Here is a 25,307-nt window from a genome sequence, read left to right as displayed (position 1 = left end):
CTTGTCTTCTTATCTTTCGGTTTTAGCAAGGTGCTTCTTTGGATACCTCTTGCTTTTTCCAGTGCCATTATCACCTCTGCCCGGTCGTAGCCACGTTCCAGGAAGGATTTCTTCATGCCTTCGAGTGCTGCCTCTAGCCTTGATGGTTCACTAGTGACTCTGATTACCCTCAAAAATTGTGAGAAGGGTAATCCTTGCTTCATTGGTGCCGGATGGTGGCTGGTTGCCAATAATAATGTATTTTTATCTGTTGCTTTGCGGAACAGCCTCGTTGCTAAATGACCATTTGCTTTGTACACAATAGTGTCTAGAAAGGCTACCTCAATTGTGCTAAAACATAATGTGAAGCGTATGGTGGTAGGTAAATGGTTGAGTGTATCAACAAATGTAAGTAACTCTGCCTCAGTCCCAGACCAAACCAAAAACAAATCGTCAATGTAGCGAAAAAACTTTACCAGATATTTGCTGTACATTGGATTGTTGAAAAAATGTTCACATTCATAAGAATCCATGAATAGATTGGCATACGATGGGGCCATGTTGGACCCCATTGCAGTGCCAATCAGCTGCAAATAAAAATTATTTTCAAATTTAAAATAATTTTTATGCAAAATAACATTCATTAATAGCAGCAAAAAATCAGGTGGAGGGCCAGTATGTGCAGTAAAGCTCATTAAATGTTCTCTGCTTGCCTGAATACCATCAATATGATTAATGTTGGTATACAGGCTTGCAACATCCATAGTTGCCAAAATGTAGTCGTCAGTAATGTTTGTCAAAGTGGCCAATTGATTAATGAAATCAGTGGTGTCTTTGATATAAGATTTCATGTTGAATACCATTGGTTGCAGAAAAAAGTCCACAAATTGTGAAAGTGGATGTGTTAATGAGCCACGTGCTGAAATGATCGGCCTACCAGGAGGTGCTGTGATGGATTTGTGTATTTTGGGAATTTTTTGACTATCTACTGGAGTGCTGCCTCTGATATCTGCTTACACGGTATCGTATAGCCTATTTGATTTAAATAGGATTAGCACCCACCTATATCTACCTGACGGAGTGCCTTGTTCTCATTTATTCACTGTATTGCATTATGGACTAAGTGCACCCTCTATTTTGTGTGGATTGATCCTGAGGACATACAGGATTCAATCATTGACTGTATTATTTTATGCGACTATTGAAACATTTCCTTTGGTGACTTATGGAGTATACTGATGATGTGGCTGGCATATTCACGGGTATCTCAGATACAGTGAGTTTTTCTGATACTGAGATTGCTCAGATCAGGTACACTGATGATATACAAGCGGTGTTTGGACCAGATAAACCATCGGATGTATTTAATGATTTGATCAAATTAAAGAAAAAAGAGGTTGACTTCTATTTGCATGGTGTGACCATCTCTCACTACCATAAAGAAGGTCTTATCCCTAGGGGTTTCCGCGTCAGCAATCAACCAACTATTGGCAGGGGGGACCCCAATTTCTGCAAAAAGTGGATAGGGATTCTAAACAAATGCTCCTTTGACTTAATGATTTTGGTCATTGAGCAGTCAAGTAAGGAGCTGGCAAAGATCAAAAGCAATATAGATACAATTACTAAGGAGTATGGCGGCACATTAGACACTGACACATCTACTGATTGGCAGGATAAAATCCAGAATACCATCGATACATATAGGGACAATCTGATAAAATACAAAAGGGAGAAACTTAAAATTGTCAAAGCAGATTATTCTGACAGACGGGTGTATAGATGGCTGCTGGGGATTAATGAGCCAAACCAGACCAAAAACAAACCTAGAAGGTTTTTTTCAAAACATAAGAAAACCACGGCCACTAGTGGCACTTGCAACACTAGTGACACTGATCAATCAGACAGTGCAGAAGGTGCAGTAGCGGGACCTCAGTCTTTTTTAGGATTAGGCAAACCACCACCCCCCCCCCCATTCCCAAAATAGGCACAAAACCAGGAGGGGCGGACACAAGCACAAGGTATCCGTTACGGCAAACCAGAGGTCAGAACAAGTACACAACGTAGAGTGTGTAGTGTTCAACATGTCTGAGCATCTCCTCAATCCTGCTGAACTTAGCCTCCTTACAAAAGGTCTTACGTTTGTTCCCACGTACAAACAAGATCCCTTTTCTTGGGAAGTTGATTTATACCGTCTTAATAGACAATTAAAACTAAAAGACTTTTTCAGTAAAATACCATCAGATCCCACCGAGAGTGACACTAGTAAACAGTTGCATAAATTCAAACCAAGTAGTACTTTTGATCCCCAGACACATAACCACAGCATTCACACTTTCATGAACTTAGTGGGTCTTGATACCAGAGCCAAATTAAAACATTACAAAACCAGTTATTCAAATCTTTCTAGGGAAGAACATCTGGCCATCAAGTCACTCAGCTCAAATACTGATATCATTATAAGATCAGCTGACAAAGGGGGTGGTGTCGTGGTTATGCCATACAGCTACTACAAACAAGAAATTGATAATCAATTAGGCATCAACACACATTACAAACTGTTGCCTTCAGATCCCACACTAAACTACAAAAGAGAGATTGATACCATTATTGATCTTGGCCTTTCAAATAGATGGATCTCTGAGGAGACGAGTAAATTTCTTAAACAATCACATCCAATCATTCCAGTCATTTACATTCTTCCCAAAATACACAAATCCATCACAGCACCTCCCGGTAGGCCGATCATTTCAGCACGTGGCTCATTAACACATCCACTTTCACAATTTGTGGACTTTTTTCTGCAACCAATGGTATTCAACATGAAATCTTATATCAAAGACACCACTGATTTCATTAATCAATTGGCCACTTTGACAAACATTACTGACGACTACATTTTGGCAACTATGGATGTTGCAAGCCTGTATACCAACATTAATCATATTGATGGTATTCAGGCAAGCAGAGAAAATTTAATGAGCTTTATTGCACATACTGGCCCTCCACCTGATTTTTTGCTGCTATTAATGGATGTTATTTTGCATAAAAATTATTTTAAATTTGAAAATAATTTTTATTTGCAGCTGATTGGCACTGCAATGGGGTCCAACATGGCCCCATCGTACGCCAATCTATTCATGGATTCTTATGAATGTGAACATTTTTTCAACAATCCAATGTACAGCAAATATCTGGTAAAGTTTTTTCGCTACATTGACGATTTGTTTTTGGTTTGGTCTGGGACTGAGGCAGAGTTACTTACATTTGTTGATACACTCAACCATTTACCTACCACCATACGCTTCACATTATGTTTTAGCACAATTGAGGTAGCCTTTCTAGACACTATTGTGTACAAAGCAAAAATGGTCATTTAGCAACGAGGCTGTTCCGCAAAGCAACAGATAAAAATACATTATTATTGGCAACCAGCCACCATCCGGCACCAATGAAGCAAGGATTACCCTTCTCACAATTTTTGAGGGTAATCAGAGTCACTAGTGAACCATCAAGGCTAGAGGCAGCACTCGAAGGCATGAAGAAATCCTTCCTGGAACGTGGCTACGACCGGGCAGAGGTGATAATGGCACTGGAAAAAGCAAGAGGTATCCAAAGAAGCACCTTGCTAAAACCGCAAGATAAGAAGACAAGTGACAACCGCTTCAATATTAAAAGCACTTACACAACAGAATCAGGTTTCATCAGACGCAGCATCTTGCAACATGTCGACATTTTGGCCAAGGATAAGCAAATTGGACAGCATTTCAAGGACCCTCCCCGGTTCTGCTACCGCAGAGGTCGCAATTTGGGAGACTTGCTGACACAGGCCGACCCGCTTTCCAAATACAGCAAGAAACAGTCCTGGTTGACTAGACCAGTTGGAGTGCATAAATGCCCCAACCCCCCCAATACATATAAAACATACCCCAATACATATAAAAAATACCCAAGGGGCATGGAAGGGCGGGAGGGCAAAGGGCAGGGGGGCAAAGGGGCAGGGAGGGGCTGGGGGCAAAGGAGCAGGGAGGGGCAGGGGGGCAAAGGGGCAGGGAGGGGCGGGGGGGCAAAGGGGCAGGGAGGGGCAGGGGGGCAAACGGGCAGGGAGGGGCAGGGGGCAAAGGGGCAGGGATGGGCGGGGGGGCAAAGGGGAAGGGAGGGTCCTGGGGGCAAAGGGGCAGGGAGGGTCGGGAGGGCAAAGGGGCAGGGAGGGTCGGGGGGGCAAAGGGGCAGGGAGGGTCGGGGGGGCAAAGGGGCAGGGAGGGTCTGGGGGCAAAAGGGGCAGGGAGGGTCAGGGGGGCAAAGGGGGAGGGAGGGGCGGGGGGGCAAAGGGGCAGGGAGGGGTGGGAGGGCAAAGGGGCAGGGAGGGGCAAAGGGGCAGGGAGGGGCGGGGGGCAAAGGGCAGGGAGTGGCGGGGGGGCAAAGGGCAGGGAGGGGCGTGGGGCAAAGGGCAGGAAGGGATGGGGGGGCAAAGGGCAGGGAGGGGCAGGGGGCAAAGGGCAGGGAGGGGCAGGGGGGGCAAAGGGCAGGGAGGGGCAGGGGCAAAGGCAGGGAGGGGCGGGGCAAAGCACAGGGAGGGGCGGGGGGGGGAAAGGGCAGTGAGGGGCGGGGGCAAAGGGCAGAGAGGGGCAGGGGCAAAGGGCAGGGAGGGGCGGGGGCAAAGGGCAGGTAGGGGAAAAAGGCCAGGGAGGGGCGGGGGTCTAAGGACAGGGAGGGGGGCAATAGGGCAGGGAGGGGGCAGGGAGGGGGCAGGGAGGGTGGGGGGCAAGAGGGCAGGGAGGGAGGGGGGAAAGAGGGCAAAGGGCAGGGGGGCAAAGGGCAGGGGGGCAAAGGGGAAAAGGGCAGGGTGAGGGAGGGCAGGGGCAAAGGGCAGGGGGCAAAGGGCAGGGGGCAAAGGGCAGGGGGCAAAGGGCAGGGGGAGAGAGGGCAGGGGTCAAAGGGCAGGGGAGGGAGGGCAGGGGGAAAAGGGCAGGGGAGGGAGGGCAGGGGGATGGAGGGCAGGGGGAGGGAGGGCAAGGGACAGGAGGGCAGGGGGCAAAGGGCAGAGGGAGGGAGGGCAGGGGGCAAAGGGCAGGGGGAGCAAAGGGCAGGGGGAGGGAGGGCAGGGGGGGCCAAAGGGCAGGGAGGGGCAGGGAGGGGCAAATGTCAGGGAGGGGCGGGGAGGCTAAGGACAGGGAGGGGCAAGAGGGCAGGGAGGGGGCAGGGAGGGAGGGGGGCAAGAGGGCAGGGGGCAAGAGAGCAAAGGGCAGGGTGGCAATGGGCAGAAGGGCAAAGGGCAGGGGGGCAAAGGGCAGGGGGGCAAAGGGGAAAAGGGCAGGGGGCAAAGGGCAGGGGGAGGGAGGGCAGGGGGCAAAGGGCAGGGGGAGGGAGGGCAGGGGGTGCAGGGGAGGGAGGGGAGGGGTCAAAGGGCAGGGGTCAAAGGGCAGGGGTCAAAGGGGAGGGGGCAAGGGCAGGGGGCAAAGGGCAGGGGGCAAAGTGCATTGGGAGGGAGGGCAGGGGGCAAAGGGCATTGAGAGGGAGGGCAGGGGGAGGGAGGCATGGGGGGCAAAGGGGAGGGAGGGCAGGGGGGCAAAGGGCAGGGGGAGGGAGGGCATGGGGGGCAAAGGGCAGGGGGAGGGAGGGCAGGGGGGGCAAGGGGCAGGGAGGGCAGGGGGGGCAAAGGGCAGGGGGAGTCAGGGACGCGTTAAATATGCCATTCCCCTGCGTGTACTCACCTTGCACACGGCCGCGCTCCTCTTCCCCCGGATACCGGCTGCCCTGCTCTGGCTCCTCCGCGGAGAGGCTGAGATGCTCCAGTGAGGAGGTGCTGGGCCTCTCGCAGGGAGAGGCGGAGACAGCCAGAGGAGAGGCGAAGACAGCCGGAGGAGCGGCCTTTGTGAGGGGAGAGCCGCATGCTCTGTGTGTGGGGGGGGGGGGGGGAGAGCGCCGGGTGAGGGGAGAGCCGCGTGCTCTGTGTGTGGGGGGGGTGAGGGAGAGCGCCGGGTGAGGGGAGAGCCGCATGCTCTGTGTGGGGGGGGGGGGGTGAGGGAGAGCACCGGGTGAGGGGAGAGCCGCGTGCTCTGTGTGTGGGTGTGGGGGTGGGTGAGGGAGAGCGCCGGGTGAGGGGAGAGCCGCGTGCTCTGTGTGTGGGGGGGGGTGAGGGAGAGCACCGGGTGAGGGGAGAGCCGCGTGCTCTGTGTGTGTGGGGGGGGGGGGTGAGGGAGAGCGCCGGGTGAGGGGAGAGCTCCCCCGCTGACTTGGGGCGGGGGGGGAGGAAAAAGCGCGGGAAACCGGGAGACCCGGGGACAGGAGGAGGTGAATGTGATGGGGGGGGGTGAGAGGAGAGAGAGGTGTGGTGGGGGTGTGTGTGTGTTTGTGTTTTGCCTTGTGTGTGTGTGTGTGTGTGTGGCCTGTGTTTTGGCCCGTCACTCCGCCTCAGGCCAATGAGAGGTGCGGGGGCGGGTGGCCCAAGGGACCAATGAGATTTCCCCTAGGGACACAGGCCATGCAGACAAACATACAGTGCTTTCACAAATATATAGTAGATATATATATATATATATATATATATATATATATATATATATAGGGTAGTTGGGGTTTTTGTATGCATTTGGGGGGTGGGGGGAAGTTGTATATATTTGGGGGTGGGGATTTCTTTTTAAAAGTATTTGGGGGTGGGAAGTTTTTTGTATTGGGGGTGGGAAGTTTTTTGGTATATATCTTGTGGGAGGAATTGTGTGGGGGGGGAAATAATGAGTGAGCGTGGGGTAATTGACTGAGGGATAGGAGAGAGGGGGTGAGTGAGGAAAAGAGGGAGCTAGGCTCAGTCCATAGACACAAAGGGGGCTATGCTCTAAGCTCAATGCTTTTTCGCCCGGCTGAAAAAAAAGCATGTCCGATAAAAAGTGGCCACAATGGGGTCTTCACGGGTAGGCCCGTGGGTGTCTGAGGGGCCCCGGGTCAGACCCACAGGTGTCTGAGGTGCCTCGGGTGGTACCCACAGGGGTCTGGGTGCCCTCGGGTGGTCCCTACGGGTCCGCGGTGCCCCCAACAGATGTGGGGCCACCGTTTCTTCCCCGCAGGTATCCCCCGTGGACACCTCCAGCCTGTATTTATGGGGGGCACAGGGGGTGGATTATGTATTTATTAAATATAATGATGTTTATTGTGGGGCTGTGTATTGTTTTTATTGTGGGTACTGGCGTTGGGGGAGGGTGGTTAGGCCTCACGGGATGGGTAGTGGGGGAGGTTATTTAGGCCTCCCAAGTGGTGGGTGAGGGTGGGTTAACCCCTTAAAGACTGTAGCGGTTAATGAGCGGTTAATAAGGGGAGATTACATTGACTATTTTAATTGTTTTGTATGTTTTACAGCACCGGAGGGACATGGGCAGGATGAAGATGAGGATGAAGATGGCCTTCATCGTGGGCGCCTGGAAAAGGAAAGTGTAATATGTATTTATTGTAATTTATATGTATTTTAAATGAGCAAATGCATTATTATATATATGTGGATAATAGTAATTTTGCCCATTACTGTATTGTATGTGTTAGGGGGCGGGCCCCCATGGGGTCATGGGGTCAGCTGGGGACATCCGCGGGACCCCCGGCCTCCCTCTGGGACCCCTGCGGGGTCAGCTGGGGACACCCGCCGGCCTGTTGTATGGGTTTTGCGCATGCAAAAATGTAAACAAAGAAATTTTTCAAAGTCCAGCTTTTTTATCACCTGCCTTTAGCTGGTGAGCTTTGTTGAACGCAACTTTCGCGTACGATAACTTTGCATAGCTTAGTGAATCCCGGAGAAGGGCAGGATTGAACTTAAACAGGTTATCGTACGAGCAAATAAAGAAAAAATAAAAGTGGCGCTAGTCCTATTAATGAGGTGCAATAAATAAAGTCCCGCAGCTGGTGTCACAGGAGGTAATTCAAACTCCTCCTTATATAAGATTTGTAGAAAATAAAGTTGTCCTCCAGCGCGTGGTCTTATTGCTCTTTTCTTCCTTATGTAGACAAAAAGACAACAACAAAAAACACCACACACAAGTGGTATAATAGGCCCTGCGCGCGTAAACTAAAATTTGAGTCTCGGCTACGCTTCCGCACACCTACGGAAGCGTGCGCGAGCCCCTGCTAAAGCCGCTCTCTTTGCAGCTGTAGGGGCTCACGGACACGCGTGGGCGCGGCTCAGCGAGGGTCAGCGGCTAAGCGCTGACCATGCCCTCAACCTAAGAGTGAGAAGCAGGGGAGAGAAATACATGCGAGGCGGGAGAGTGGGATGGGGTGAGATGGAAGGGAGAGAAATACATGGGAAGGGGGTGGGGAAAGAGAGGGGTCTCGTGAGGTGTGAAATGGGGGAGGGGTGGCGGGCAATAACTCCAACACGGGGGGGGGGCTGCTTAAAATGTGTGTCCCGGGCCCTACGATTTCGGTTGGCGGCCCTGCATATAACAGCTCACTAATTCCAATGACGCTAGTTTAATCAACACTTACAGAGTCTCAGTATCCCAAAGAGTTCCTGTTAAACCTGATTAATCATTTTATGAAAAGTATCTAAACACCCACTATTCCCAGAACTTATCTCCTAAGATTCAACATTAGCAACCTGCTACTAGTCTTAAGGTTTCAAAAAATAATCTTGTTGCTCTTCCTTCTGCTAAGTATCACCCCACTGCTTTAACTAGATCGTACATATTACTAAACACATGATACATAAAGCTTGGCCCCCTGCAGAAGCACTTACCAAAATGCCCTCCTACTGTTTCTGTACATCCCTCCTACATACCAATTAGATTGTAAGCTCCTCGGAGCAGGGACTCCTCTTCCTAAATGTTACGTTTGTCTGAAGCACTTATTCCCATGACCTGTAAGGCTGCGTCCAGGGTTGCTGCAGCAGTGCGGAGGCGCGCTGAGGCTGAGGGAAAGCGGGTGCTTTCCCTGGCCTTGGTTAGCGCGCCATCTGGGGGCGTGTCGGGGGCGGGCCAGTGACGTGATGGAGCTGGTTCACCCTCATTGGACGAACCGCTCACGTGACCAGCCCTGCGCTCCCGTGAGCGCTTGAATCTAAAAATTTCATAAGACCTACTCTTCCGCACGCTTGCGGAAGCATCCGCGAGCCCTACTAAAGCCGCTCTCATTGCGGCTGCAGGGGCTCACTGGTATGAAAGAGTGCGCCACAGCATGCCATGCCCAAGGCCTTATTCATATTATATTATTTGTTATTTATATGATTACCACGTGTATTACTACTGTAAAGCGCTATTTACACTAATGGCGCTATACAAATAAAAACAATACAATACAATACCAGTGTGTCACGGTAGCTAGTGATAGGTTATAATATACACAAAATATCTGGGTTGAATTGAACACGACTTAGATATAATAAAGATAGTTTATTCCTTAGATAGGTGAACACACAAGATGATACAAATAACAGACAAAATATAGCACTTACTTAGGGGTTGGGTAATGAAGCAATCAGGTACAGGATTGGCAATTCATACAGCAATCAGGCATCAAGTAGATGTAAAATCGAAGACATCACAAAGACATTAGGTATAGGGTTTACACTGGTTTATATGGGATTTCATTCCTATACCCTGGCATTGAGTGCAAGACATTGGATGACAATTATCTGCACCCAATCCCTCCTTGCCACCTCACTTGAGAGGCAAAGTAATACCTGCCCACTGGGTGTGCATTATTCTAATCAGGGGCTCATTTCCCTAGCCCCCCTCCCACAAGACTGGCGTCGCCCAGTCTGCTTGGGATAGGAAAACCTTTGTCCCAAGGTGTGAAACACAACACTTATCACAAGTACCCACGTCCTGCTCTGCTTTTTTCTAGCATACACAAGCAGGGTGGGGGAGCCTTTGATCAGGGGGATTATTGTAGATCACTTGGCCCCCCCCTGAGCATTAACATACCATATGGGCTCTAGCCTTCCAGGGCTTTTACCCTGGACCCAAAACATAGTACATTTTCACAATCATATTTATATTAAAATAATCCGTTCTGTGGGTCTGAGCGGGCTGAAATCTGCCAGGTCCTCATGCCAGAGGACCCTTGCCATAGTGGCCAAATATCAGCCCTCCACGACCCCCAGAACCGGAGATACCAAAACACAGTTTTTACAGCACCTTTGAACACGAGGCTTTTTTCTGCCATGCAAGTCAATGGCAGAAACCCAAACTTTGCAATTACCCTGATTCCGTTCTGTTGCCCCGAGAGGGTCGGTATTTGCCATGTAATCCTGCCGGAACTAGGACTACATGGTGGCCGAATCTCAGCCCTCTAGGTTGAACAGAACCGGAGTTATAGGTTCCAGGTTTCTGCTCATTCCGACTTAGCCATTTTTACTTGCGGCTTTAACCTCTGCCATTAGAGTCTATGGTGCGACCCTTATAACGAGTGCGACCCTTTACCGGGGTCATTAACTCTCGGACCCGGTTGGGGTCAAGTGAGGGGGTTCCTAGGGTCTAGGGGCAAAAAGAATTTTATTCCTGGGTGCCCTAGAACCTAAGTTTCCCACGCCAATTGAATTTGAACTTGACCGGGGAGTGATCAAAGCTCTCTTCAAGACAATGTTTCCGCTCTTGCGGTCTGCGGTTTGGATGGCTGCCAACCCGTTCCTGGAGGTTGGCTTCGAGGGATCCCCATTGAAATGAATGGCTCCATTGACTTACAATGGGGAACCGCCGCTCCTCCTCTCGGGCGCCACCTGAAGGTCTTCTACGATATCAGGCCCAAATTGCCGGAATCTCCATACGGTTACATGGGGCTGTAATGACGACCTATGGAGAGACTGCAAAATGGAGCCTGCAAAGGCGGGAAAAGGGACAAAGGGCCATAAACACCAAATTAGCATTAACCCTTTCCCTCCCACCTGGATCCCAGTGTATGTGGTTGTTGCATACACTGCAAAGGTACAAACTCCAATAATTGTACCAATATACACATCTAGCAAATACAACAGTTTGCCATGAGGCAGGGGTATAAAAATACACCTAATTCCCTCTAAATGTGGGAATAGGATAACCAATATCCCTGATGAAGTAGCTTTCGCTACGAAACGATAGATTTTAATAGCCCATATGTTAATCTATATCACAATCTGCGTGCCTACATTCTTGTAGAGTTTTTAGCATTTTCTGTGGAACTTTGAATTATCTAAGCGACGTGATATTCCATTTTACGGCCATCCTCACTTTGCGGCCGGTCGTGAATAACATACGGGACACTTGGCGAATCAGCCCGGCGGTGGCTGCAACAGCTCTGACTCCCTAGAGCATCCCCACTGGCTATCAGCTGGATGGAGAGGTGGTTTGGATGGCCTTAACCTGCGGGGGCTTCCTGCCTTGGTTTGGAGAGGAGCAGAGGGTATACTCCAAGTGTCGCGACGGTGTGTTCCCAGGCGGAGAATTCCTCCTCGGCAGCGGGGCAGATGTCCCTCGATCCAGTGGTGACTCTGTGATGTCGGGTAACTCATGTCATTGTACATGAAATGCTGATTAACAATTGATCTGATGTACGCAGATATTTTACCTTCACAATATATATATACTGCACCGACACACTTTATTCGAGCAAATACCCAGTATGTACCTGGCAGATACCTGGAATGCGCCGCTCCTCACCTCTGACAAGCCCCGTTGTGTTTGCCTTCCCAGCCTGGGTTCATGCCTGGCTGACGGGCGGCTGATCTGTTAAATGATAATGATTAGGATTTAATAGGCTGCAATGCTTCGCGTGTCTACCAGATGGCATAAATTCATGAATTGTAATGCAGTATATATATATATACTGTGCAGTATTGCAGCCAGCGGGAATAAAATGCTTCAATCCCTGCCTGGAAAATACCTCAATGCACTCGGGCAGAAAACAGTCACAAACCTCAATACACCCGGGTATACCCAAATTCGTGGGACTAGCCGAGCTCGAATAAAGTGTGTCGCCAGTGTATATATAATTTTTATATACTTCACTCTGTGCGTTTGCGCTTTTGTTTTCTTTGTATTTCAGTTGTTTTAGGGGTGTTTTCATCTCTATCATTATAGCTGCAGATGCCTATCTCCAATACAGAGGTAGTTTATTTCAATATATCACATAGGTGATTAATGGGTTAAATTTAATACAGTAGAGGTATTTAGTTGCGCACTTGTATTAGTTTATTTCTTAGTTTTGAAAGAAATTAAACTGGTGGTGGATGTAAAATTTAGCAGCAGTTTGTGAATCAGGGTTTTTTGTCCTGCTAAGATGTTCTGGAAATAAAGAGACATGTTCAAAAATGGTTGTTTTAGCCAAATCATATCTATTCAAATGTGCGTATATGTAGAGTACCCACATTCTTTCTGTATGTCTGTATTTGATTATAAAATATAATTTATTTTCAGGACCACCAAGCAGACAGACATTGCCAGAGGCTGCAGAGTCCATGGAGAAAGAGCAGACTGAGGAAGAGACATTGGCCCTCACCCTTTTCGAGGTTACTCAGGGGGAGTTAAATGTTTCTCCTTCCTCTGTCTCTGCCGCCACCACTGCTGCTCCAATTTCATTGTCTGTAGCTGCTTCATCTGCAACTGCTGCTGCACCTCCAGCTGCATACACTGCTTCCCCTAAAGCTGCACCATCAGCTCTCCATGAAGCCCCTACTGCTGCACCCAGCCACAAGACTACAGCACCCTTGTCTGTGGACTCCCTTATGGTTCATCATCAGGAGCTGGTGGAAATGCAGCGATGACTTAACAATATGCTTTTCACCTTTAAAGTGCAGAGGAATCATTACACCTCTATTATAAACCTCACAGCCGAGCTTGGTTGTATTACAGTAAGGTCATGGTACAGAAGATGGACGTTTACTCCCACTAGCTGAATCAAACAGGCTACTTCAGGGAGCAAGCAGCTCGCCAGCACCACTGCATCGCCACCCATGCCATGAGCCAGCACAGCAGTGCTATGATCAATGGCATGGACAAGATAGCCTCTTCTACTAATGGCCTCACATGTGCTATACAGCAGGTCCTGGAGTGCATCCTAGCACCCTCCATGCTCACAACACCCAGTGCATTCAGTGAGTCCTTGACCACATCAGGGGTGTCATTATCGGTGGATACTCCACCTCCTTCACCATCCTATGAGTTGCCCATGCCATCAACACAGCATGTGCCTACATTGAGATGTGGCAGACCTCGCACTAGGGGGCTGAGTGAGAGTGGCAACACTGTGAATCAACTGTTTGTGAAAAATAAAAGTTATTTTACCTACTTCTATCTCTTAGTTATTCTTGTTCTAATATATAGGCCCATTATTGTACACTCATTGTACACTCATACTTAATTCACTCAATATTATACTGTATACCATAATAGGCCACACAAACATATCCTAAATTCCCTCGAATCATTAAAAATCATAGTATAGTTTATTACATAAAAATTACAGAATATCAGATACATCTGTTGATGTGTTTCTGCCATTAATATGTTCAATCATATATATCTTTGTATTACACATGTAATGAAAGGGTTAAGTGATCCTACACTCAGTACAATATTTTGGGTACCACTTAAGACCTGCACTTGTTCCTGGTAGGCTATTTCTGGAAATAACACTGATAATCCTGGTCTTGATTGAAGTTTTGGTTTTGGTGTGACCTAATTGTTGTAGTGTTTTTTTCAATGTGCTAACATTAAGTAGGAGGTCTGAGGATCTCCGTTGTTAGGTAAACTGCTCATTACTATATGATTTGCATATGAGTAAGCCAAACATCTGTTGAAAGTTAACAATCCACTATGTTTCAGATGAACGCGAGGTTATTGTAACATTAAGCACCTTTAGGGTGCTTGGTAATCGGTGTATTAGTAATCTAATTTAGCAGATTTCTAATTATTTAACGGATTTCTGTGAATTTACCCTATAGTGTCTATTTAGTCATTTTTCTCTGGCTGCAAAACTGGTGCGAACCCAGTACTTAACATCACCATATTTATCAAAGAAAAATAAATTGCATTAAAAGCAGGTACCATTTCCCCTTTGATATATCTGGCACAGCTCTTTTTCACTGGTCCTGCCCCAATTTTGAACACAGACAACTTTAGCGAATAACCCCCTATATACCACAAGTGTTTGTCAAATAATGCATAAAAAGTTATTGATACAATTTATGACTTTTGGTAACCACAGTAAAAACATTCTTCATTTGTTTTGTGACAATGCTGGTCACTTTGGGAAACCTTTGTCCATCTATTTTTTTTTCTTCTTGAGAAGTAACTTTTAAGACAACTGAAGATGGAGAACAATAATGTGACAGAATGTCAGTGTTGCACTGAAAATACCAAAACACCCCATTTTCAGAAGATCAAAGAGTGATTAACATTTGTAATCACTCCAAATCCATTTTTGCTAAATTATTTGTCTGCTTGATGGGACAATTCATAGGGACCTTGTGGTGATTTTTAAGTTTCAGAGGTGAACTCAAAATGTATCAAGGTGCATTTTTAGCCACCATTTTTCATCAAATTATTAAAGAAATAAATTTAGAAATGTTATTTCATTTTAAGCCTGAATATAGTGGTCTTTAATAAATGTGATACTCAGTGGTCCTTAATAAATGTGATACTCAGTGGTCCCTAATAAATGTGATACTCAGTGGTCCTTAATAAATGTGATACTCAGTGGTCCTTAATAAATGACCCCATCAGTTAACTGACAAATGGTAAATCTTGCTTCCATCTGTTCACTTGATGTCCTTGCTGTGCAGCTGTCAGCATGATAAAACAAAACTTGGTGACTGAAAGTAATTTAATGCAACTTATGTTGCTCCAGTTTTGCTGTGTCAATATATTCACAGCTTTCTAAACATAAACAAAAATGAAAGAAAAATGAATTATTAAACTTTATTTTTAAATGCCGTCACTTCTCCTTTCATGTCACACAGTTGGGCTTGTGTAGTGAGATTGTTTCTGAGAAGACTGCTATTTCCATAATACCGCGTCTGAGATCAGATGCATTGAAAGAACCCCAACCCTCTCTAGTAGCGAGTCAGAGATCAGATGCATTGTAAGGAACCCCAACCTTCTCTTTATAGGGTTTCTGAGATGCATTGTAAGGCAGTATTTCAGTTTTTTCACACAAAATGTTTGGCAAAAACTGCAAGATATGGTGCGCTGTTGAGCATGCCAGTCGGCACAAGGACAAGGTAGGGTGCTGTTGTGTGGGACCCGGCCACCAATACATAAAGAGACTGTTAAGGTGGAACCCTCCAGCTGCATACCACCCCACGTGGAGGTGGACTAAACACTGACGGCAACGGCTTGGGACCGAACTGACCCTTGTCTTAAGTTAGCGCTACCGGGTGTTGGATCACCTGGCATGTATACTCCATCTACAAAGTGCACCAACTATACACTGTGGGCAGCACAATCACCCACTTCTGGGTGGGTTGGCTACTGTGGACACCAGGTTGGGTAGGTGCCCAGGGCAGCTCTGTACATTGGGGGACACTCTCACCGGGGTTTGAACTAAGTGGATGGAAAGTGGTACATGCGTGTGGGTAAGGCCATGCGAGGCCTCGGTATACGTATTGTGGTATCATTTGCATGTCACTAAACCTGTTATTACATACTCTGTGTGTACTTATTACATTGGGTCTTATGAAGGGGTTATCCTGTGCTTATGTAATGAAGATTGGAAGGTAGAATCGCCAAAGCCCCAAAAATTGCACCATCAGCTCACCAAGTGGAGGGCTCAAAAAGTTTTATTAAGACTACATAAAATGAAAATAAGGAAACAAACAAAAAACTAATACATAACAACCCTACGCGTTTCAGGCTCCTCAGAGCCCTTTCTCAAGGGGGATAATGGGGACTGAAGGTACATCTGATATATATAGCCCCTCCTGTTCAATTAACACACAGCTGGAATGGATTGATATTACATTGATTGGCTAACTTTAACAGCTTATATGCCTGTGGATGTTGAGGCGACCAATGAATATTAAAGGGAACATACCAAAATGCTTGATCATAATCAAAGTAATTAAAGAATAAAACAATTCATATAATTAGAAAAACAGAAAAAGACAATTCTTATGTTTGAGTATTTTCTCAGTGGTGCAATCCCATATAATAGTGATAACATTTATAAAGAGACATAGTATAGTCCATTAATACAAAGGGAAAGGGGGGAGGGGGAAAAAAAGAATTGTAACAAGGGATTGATAGGGTGAAATGATAGGTTAACAAAGGGTAATCATAGCAGTCATAAAAATAATGCTTAATGTCTATAAGACAAATAATCACATAATCACAAGTGATTGCTTTAAAATAAACAACAGGATTACCAAACAATGTTAGTCATAACAAAAGACACCAGGTTGGGTAGGTGCCCAGGGCAGCTCTGTACATTGGGGGACACTCTCACCGGGGTTTGAACTAAGTGGATGGAAAGTGGTACATACGTGTGGGTAAGGCCATGCGAGGCCTCGGTATACGTATTGTGGTATCATTTGCATGTCAGTAAACCTGTTATTACATACTCTGTGTGTACTTATTACATTGGGTCTTATGAAGGGGTTATCCTGTGCTGTCAGGATTCCTTAGAGGTGGAGTCGCTGTAATCAGACGATCCAAGTACACCCCACGCTTCCAGCAGCCGAGGTTCAGGCATCCTGTGAGCCACACAAAGTGAAACTGTCTTGCGCTTCGGTAGTTGGTCTCAGCACCCATGGGTGTCAATAGAGTCACTAAGGGATAGGGAGTGAGGGTGCAATTGGTGACCTCTGCTGTGACCAGAGTTGTAGGGGAAACCCTTACCTACACAGATACTCCGGTCTGGGTCCTGCACTCCTCTGCTCCTTGAAATCCTGCGTGCAGCCTTCTGTATAGATGAATGGCAAGAGAGAAGATCCGGCGCCACTGCGCATGACAAAGATCCAAGCTACTTCCGGATAGTTTCACAAAACTTTATTGGCACATGACACACAAGGCTAAACCACGATCTCCCCCTCAACATGTTTCAAGCTATGGAACAGCGCTTCGTCTTGGAGTGTACTTATTACATTGGGTCTTGTGAAGGGGTTATCCTGTGCTGGCAGGATTCCTTAGAGGTCGAGTCGCTGTAATAAGACGATCCAAGTACACCCTACGCTCCCAGCAGCAGAGGTTCAGGCATCCTGTGAGCCACAGGTAATGCACCACACACACTTAGTAGCCGCCATATCTCCCATAGGGTGGCGGAAGCTGCGTTACATTTGGAGGCGCTGCTGATATCTCAGACCTGGGGTGACCGACTCAGCAGTCAAATTAAAGAAATCAAATTCCCCATCATGTTTGTGCCCTCTCAACAAAAAGAAGGTGGTAAATACATAAATTACCCAAGAAAAAAGATGCATGCAAGTATTTAGCAACAACTGCCAGGGTTGACATATGACTTTAGAACACATGTAAAAAATAAACCATAAAGGGAATAATGAAGATAATAATAAATAAATCAGCAATAACAAAATATATTAAAAGAACACGTGATCAAAGCCAATAAATCAACACACATAGCGGAAAATGAATAAACGACTGGGTCAAAGTATAACTAAACAAGATAATTATATATCAAACTATTTGCAGATTTAACAAGCACAATGTATTTGTCCTTGATCTGCTCAATTACATACTCACACACAATTATTTTGTGTTCGACGGGAATTATTACCACCAGACCCAGGGTATAGCTATGTGCACAACATGTGCTCCTACTTATGCCAACTTGTACCTGGGCTGGTGGGAATACGTTCACGTTTTCTGTGAGGAATGGTCTTTGTACACTGACCATATCGTTTTATGGATCAGATACATAGACATATTCATATTCTCCTACTGTGGGATAGCCCACAGATGCTTCTCCTGGAATTTGTAAAGTGCCTGAATACGAACACCTTTAATTTGACATTAACTAATGTACTGAGTACAACATCCATTACCTTCTTGGACCTGAATATCTAGTTTGATTCAGATCGCAATATTCAAACTAAAGTATTTAGGAAAAGTACAGCTACTGTACCAATAGTTTATTACTGGCACAGAGTCAACATCCACCCAGTCTCATAGCTGGGATACCTATTGGTCAATACCTTCGATTAAGAAGGAATTGTTCCACAATACAAGAGTTCATAAGCCACTCCAAAGAATTACGTGACCGTTTCCTATGTCGTGGGTATAACATTAAAACGCTTAATCGCGCTTATCATAGGGCACTACATAATAATAGAGATACTCTTCTTTCTTCTAATACATTAAAAGTTCAGGATCCAACAATACGATGCATCGGTACCTATAATAACAGATGGTGAGCAATAAAAAAGATTTTCTCTCGTCATTGGCACCTCCTCCTATCTGATGTGGATTTGGTGAAGTTCTTGTCCTAAACCTATAATTACTAGCAGACGTTCAAATAATCTACGCGACATTCTTGTTCACAGCCATCACCATCGCCTTAGAGCATAACATTGGCTAACTCCAACAAAAGGCATGTTTCGGTGCAAAGGGTGCAAAGGGTGCAAAGGGTGCAAAGCGTGCAAACATGTTATCACTGCAAAAATATTTGCTAATCACGACAAAACACAGAGCTTTAAAGTGGACACTTTTATTAACTGTGGAACCACCAACGTGATTTACCTCATCACTTGTAATTGTGTTAAGAGGTATGTGTGTAAGACCACTAGGCAACTTCGCAAACGCATACTCAAGCACGTTAATTCTATCAAACATGCCAATTACACCCCAGTTGTGAGGCATGTAACATAATTCCATAATGGTGATGTGAAATGCCTGACATTCATGGGTATATACCAATTGAAATGCCCTGCCAGGGATGGCAATATTGATCAGATATTGCTACGCATTGCGGCGGAGTGGATATATAAACTGAAGACGCATAGCCCGATTGGGCTTAACGAGGGATTTACTTATACCCCATTTATTTGAATTGGCTTCCATCTATTAGGACATCTCAATTTTTTTAAGTTTTCCATAGTACATTTGTATCCAGAAATTAGGTCGTCGTTTAACAGGATAAGCCATGGATCCCTAGGAAGTTTTATTTGACAGATTAATTTGATAGTTTTTAGGACTTGTTCCCCAAATGGTCAAATGAGAGGGTAACCCCACCATATATGTAACATCAGAAAGTATAAAGTTTTTTGCAGCACCTAGAAATGAAGCATAAAGTGAGGTAAATCTAGATGTGGTGCACGGGAACAGGGGGGGGGGGGGGTTATTTCCTCCAAAGTTACAATGTATAACATAGGGGGAGTTCCCAGCACTCAAAAAATAATTCAATTACAGCATTTATTCTCTAAAAACTTGTTTTTTACTTATATTTCAGAAATTCAGTTTCTGCAGTTGGAAGTTCTGTTCTGCAGTTCAGAAATTCAGTTCTGCAGTTCAGAAACTGCAGTTGGAGTAACCAGTTGGTTTGACCCTTTTCTCTCTTTAGAGACATTTTGAGCCTACTATATATGTATATTGCTTATGAGTTTATTATCTTTGAAAACGTATTATCGTCGTAGTACTGGTTCTCTATTGTATTAGTGCGTGTGTCAACTGATATTTACAGGATTTATAGAATTTTTTGCTGCTTCACTTGGACAGCCTGTTTCTGTGCTAGTTAGTACTAGTTTTCTATTGAAGTAGTGTCTGGAGCAGTGTTGCATGTTGTATCCCACCATGGGGAACCTATCCTCAGGCAGTCCTCCTATTTATATCTACTGAATTTTTGTTCATATTACCTGGGAACACCTTACAGGGGTAAGGGAAGAACCTAGATCGGATTGATCTAAGGGAACGGGCCAGAAGTTATGTGTGGATGTTTGCTTTACGGAATTTCTCATATATAAGTAAAAATCAAGTTTTTTTGAGAATTAATGCCGTAATCGTTAAAAAAAAGACGAAATACCTGTAACCCATACTAAAGAAATAAACACCCAGACACAGTATAATACTTGTCAGGTGGGAGGGAATTATAGGTCAAATTCAGCTCTGATGGAAATAACCATCAGAGACACAACTCAGTAATGCACCTATGAAAACAGATCATCTAAAAACCACAATTAAAGTTAGTTGAAAATGTATATAAATTAGAAAAAATCAGTTTGTTAGTTGAAAAACTGGCTTTCTGTCATCAAAACAGGGCACATTATAACACTTTGCTTGAGAAACCTCAACCCGAGAACAATAGAAGCAAATAAGCATAAAAAGCTATTAGTACATCAAATGTTTCTATAATGATTCCAAAAATAGGCTTGTGTGAATGTTATACTAAATGATATTAAAAAGTGTACACATACATAACAGACAATCATTATTGTGCCAAAGGGATACAATATTATGACTCTAGTAGCCCAGTGCCCCTTACCATCTGCCACTTCCTGGCATGTTGCCGTGTTTTCAAAATCAGTAATGACAGTCCTCTATAAATATTTTCTCTTACCTTGAAATATATTTTGAACCTTAAATTAAAATAGAAGTGCTTGCACATTGTTCATTTAAACGCTTGTATGTAATCATAACACTCTTTAGAACCATTGGACGTTTTTTTTTTCTGTATCCAACACTATTTAACATTACGTCAAAGAAACAGTACATACATTACTGTCGGATATTTTGCATTATGCTCAATATAGAAGGCCTTCTAGAGCTACTGTGGAGTTTTGCTTGAGGACATGAACCATTTTGTCCCAGTATGAAAATCTGAGGGTGTAATAGGAGGCAATGATAGCTTGGAGCAATACAGCGTTTAAAAAAAAAAAATATTATTGGAATGCATATTCCATTAACAAAACGTCTGTCTTTTTTGTTTCAATTCTTTATTTCTTGTCACTCAAGTCAATAAGCGGAACATCACATATGTATGCATTTCATAGGAACAGTTATTACATGTTTGTGGAGAGAATTGTATGTTAACATGCTGTATAAAAATGAGGTAACATTTTCTAACATTATTTTCAGTGGAAAACCTATGGTTCTAACTCTAGGGTAACCGTACAGTAATTATAAACATATAACATAAAATAAAAGAGGAGTACAAGACAGCGGGTTTCTTCTTGTTGGTCCCTTTAGAAGAGTAGACAAGGGTATTTTCTTTTTCTTTTAGCTCTTTCTGTTTCTTTTAGTTCAAACCCATCGAGTATAGTAAATAAGTACTGTATAGTAAGTGTTAGGCCTAAGGCATCAACCTATATGTTAGTCTCAGTATTCTTACACATTATTCTATCCCCGTATGTTACATTTGATATGATTATTCATCTCTGAGTAACCTGGAGGCTTCCTCATTATATTCAGTCTAATTTTGGATCACTATCCCCTCCATTTGGATCACTCCCCCCCCCCTTTTATGATGCCTTATCACAATCATGTCATTCTGTTTGAGGTCTTGGATTGCTTTTAATTCACAATCTTTTAGATAACATTTTCCATTATTAAGACCTCTTCTGTCACATAGCGTTTTCAAATCCTGATATGCCAATTCAAAAATGCATCAACAAATTTCCCTTTTGAGTGTAATGGATAAAAAATTTATTTGGGCTTCAAATTAGTAGAAGAATAAAGTGTGCGCTGTCCCAGTAATCTCTTCAAATTTCGAACAGGGATAGTTCTTCTTCTGCTGCTCCTATTCTCTCGTGATCGGCGGGATAAAACAGGATATATGAAACAAAAAAGGGCACAAAAGGAAAACACGATAAGTTCCAGAACAATAAAATGTATAAAAGGAATGATATGCACTTACATATATAATAGGATCATGTAGATGCAGTCATCCACACATCCAAAAGGACATATCAACAGAGGTTCGAATCCTGAAGAATCAGGACCCCGCAATCGCACAGTCCAAGATGAAATCAGGAAAGCAGTCCAGCCAGCAAGTTATTGAAAGCAGATGGTGTAGTTTGGAGTTGGCGTCCTCGTGGAGGTAGGGGGATGTCAGCTTCCAGGTGTCCGTCGTCACGGCATCACGTGGCTGTGTGATGACCTCACCTCAACACGTTTCATGTCAAATGACGCTTCATCAGCGGGTTGGTCTAATGTATCCTAAGGCCGGTCTTAAATACTGAAGAGATAGTAACCTCCCGCCAATCAGGATCGCAACTGGGTAATATTAAAAGCTGTCCGTGTATTGATTATTTTGCCAAAACACACAAGCAAATTAATAATATCAAAACAATTCATAAAGCAACTACACAAATAAGAAGAACACAAAATATTAACCTAGCAACAATTAAACACTAGACATAAAATGAAAAATGATGATGATGATATAGCATGCAATTAACACATAATGGAAACATATTACACTAACAAACTCCAACTAAAGACAACAGTTGGCAATACCAATAAAATGATGTTGTAAATAAATAGTGCCAAGGAGAAACAACACTTTTATATCAATATATTACCTTACTTTCTTTGCAGGAAGTGAGGATATAGTACTGCTTTCCTGATTTCATCTTGGACTGTGAGATTCAAGGGTCCTGATTCTTCAGGATCCGACCCTCTGTCAATATGTCCTTTTGGATGTGTGGATGACTGGATCTACATGATCCTATTTTATTTGTACTGTAAGTGTATTTCGTTCCTTTTATAAATTTTATTGTGCTGGAACTTATCATGTTTTCTTTTTTGCGCCCTTTTTTTGTTTCATATGGCTTCAAATTAGTAGCCAGATTTCACTAACTGTTCTATGTATATACATTCCTTGTTATAAGGTTCAGGTGCCTTTGGCTCTGCCATGTGAAATATTAATGAGGGATCCCTGCCTCTGGACCTATCTTAGTAGGGTTTATGTACCTATTAATATTCTTGCATACTGTACATGCTGATACAGCAGGGGTAGCAGTAAAAGACGTCGTCATTGCCACTAAGTTAAAAAAAAAAATGTTGATTGCCCTCATGGCAATTATGTTGATTTAGATCTCTATTAGTCTGTGTAGAAGTGAATTGATAATTAATTTGAATGACTAATTACCTATGAATCCTTTTCTTTCTGTATATTGTATAAGCGATTATTACTGTATGTTTCTTGCAATGAGGCTTTTTCGGAAGTCATAAGTTTATTCATTTGAGGCTTTATCGCAACCCTCCCCCCATAGAGCTGTAAATAATGTTCACGCCTACTCCAAGATTTATAGCCATCTAATTGCCTTGTTAATTACTGTACCCTATTTTCATTTTCACTTGAAGTAAACTACTCTTATTTTTTCCCAAACTTTCCTTTATCTAATTGGACCCTGAATACACCCTCCAAGGCCTGGCACAGTCTGCTTTGAATAATTACGCCCAGGCTGTCAGTTTAAGATGAGAATGTCTCTGGGGGAGTTCACATCACTTTTTAAAAATGTTGATCTACTGTTGCGGCCGAGTTTATTCTTACCTTTGCCCGGTCTCGGCCGCAACAGAAACCGGGCGCGCGCCGAGGTGTCCCGGGCGCGCGCCGGAGCCTCGGAGGATCGGTCCTTCGATCAGGGCTTCCCCCTCCCCTCTCCGGGTCCGCCGGGTCCCCCAGAGCCCCCCACCGCAATCCCCCACATCGCGGGACACCAGGGCTCCATCGGGGAGCCCTGGGCACGCGCGCCATGCGCGCACGCTCCCGATGAAGCGTGACCGCGCATCGATGATGCGCGGCACGCCGAGGGAAATAAACGAGCAAGCCGGGACACCTCCCGGCTTGCGGCACTAGCCAGGTGAGAATAAAGTGTGCCGCCTCTGTATTTACAAGAAATGCACTTCCAGAATAAAATAACCTAATATTACTGGTAACGCCTTCCCACTGTTGTTTTGCGTTCATCTCGGAACAAAAAAATGGAGTGGGTATCCTAATCCATAAAAATGTCCCACTACAAGTTGCTGATTGCAAAGCAGATAGAGATGGCAGGTGTATATTTGTCAAAGGCATTCTCAGGAATATGTTCTATACCGTTACTGATCTTTGTGCCGATTACAGGTCAGCTGGCCTTTTTACAGAGAACTCTATCCCACCTGGAGACGTTCAAGGAGGAAATGTTGATCCTGGGTGATGACTTCAATCTCACGCTAAATCCACTTATAGATACTGTACCTGAAAAGGGAAATGTGTTTTAAGGTTCCCCCTGATAATTAAAATTCTTAAATTATATTCTTAAATATTTGTTGGACATCTGGAGAGTTTTTAATCCCAAAAGGTAGATACAGGTATTACACCTTCTACTCACACCTACATAACGTAAACCCATGGATTGATTACTTTTTTGTGAGACAGTGTGGCTTGGAGACAGTGGTAAGCATCAACATACTGTAGGACCAATAAAATGGTCAGACCATGCCCCCATAGAAATAATAGTAGCTTCAAATGATTACGCTAAATTGCCCTGGACATTCAGACTAAATGCTTCCTTGTTAAAGTTGTTTTATTCAAAGACTCTATACAACAGGAGCTTGTGAATTATTTTAATGATTAATTATCCCAAAGACACATCCTGACTGACAAAGCACGTGCATGTGTGATTAGGGGAGAGAAAATAAAATTAGCTTCCCGTAAAAAAAAGATAAAACAAGCTAGTCAATAAATTAATAGATGACATCCACTCCCTTGAAACAAAGCACAACAATCTGCTAGATAGGGATGTCATGGTGAAACTCCTTCATTTTAGTTAGAGGTTAGCTGAAAGCACTATTAACTCACAAAATAGAAAGAGTACTACTCAAACCAGACAATTTATGACAAAGACAGCAAGGCAGATTAATTAGTAGCAAGGCAACTAAAACCGAAAATGAACTTTTTCCATATTAACAAGAACAAAAATAGTCAAGGGAGATTTTTTATGACCCAAAGCACATTAAAGATGAACTATTCTATTCCATCTTCTATAACTTTAAACCACATAACTCACTTAACAAATAAGACCTCTGGGGGGGAAAAAAGGATCAATCTCTTCAAAATATTAAGCTTAAGAAGATCCCGGTCGATAAATCCAGTGACTTAGAAAAAAACCTATAGAACAAGAGGAAATAGAAGAGGTGCATAAAAATCTACCATTGGGTAAGATCCCAGGTTCGGATGGCATTACACATTGTTATTATAAATAATTATCTGACATGCTTGCCCCACATTTGGGGATGGGCATTTAATGCCATAAGAGGGGGCTAGCTATTTTTCACTCACATATTGGAAGTACACATTACGGTGCTATCAAAAACAGACTAAGACCCACAATTGCAGTATGTAGTAATTGCAGACCAATCTCTCTTCTGAATGTAAATTTAAAAATCTACACCAAAATCCAGATAATCGGTTGCATTTCTTTTTGTCCAACCTTATTTATTTGTATCAGA

This window comes from Ascaphus truei, chromosome 1 (assembly GCF_040206685.1).
Source record: "Ascaphus truei isolate aAscTru1 chromosome 1, aAscTru1.hap1, whole genome shotgun sequence".
NCBI lineage: Eukaryota > Metazoa > Chordata > Amphibia > Anura > Ascaphidae > Ascaphus > Ascaphus truei.
This window is presented reverse-complemented; position numbering follows the sequence as displayed.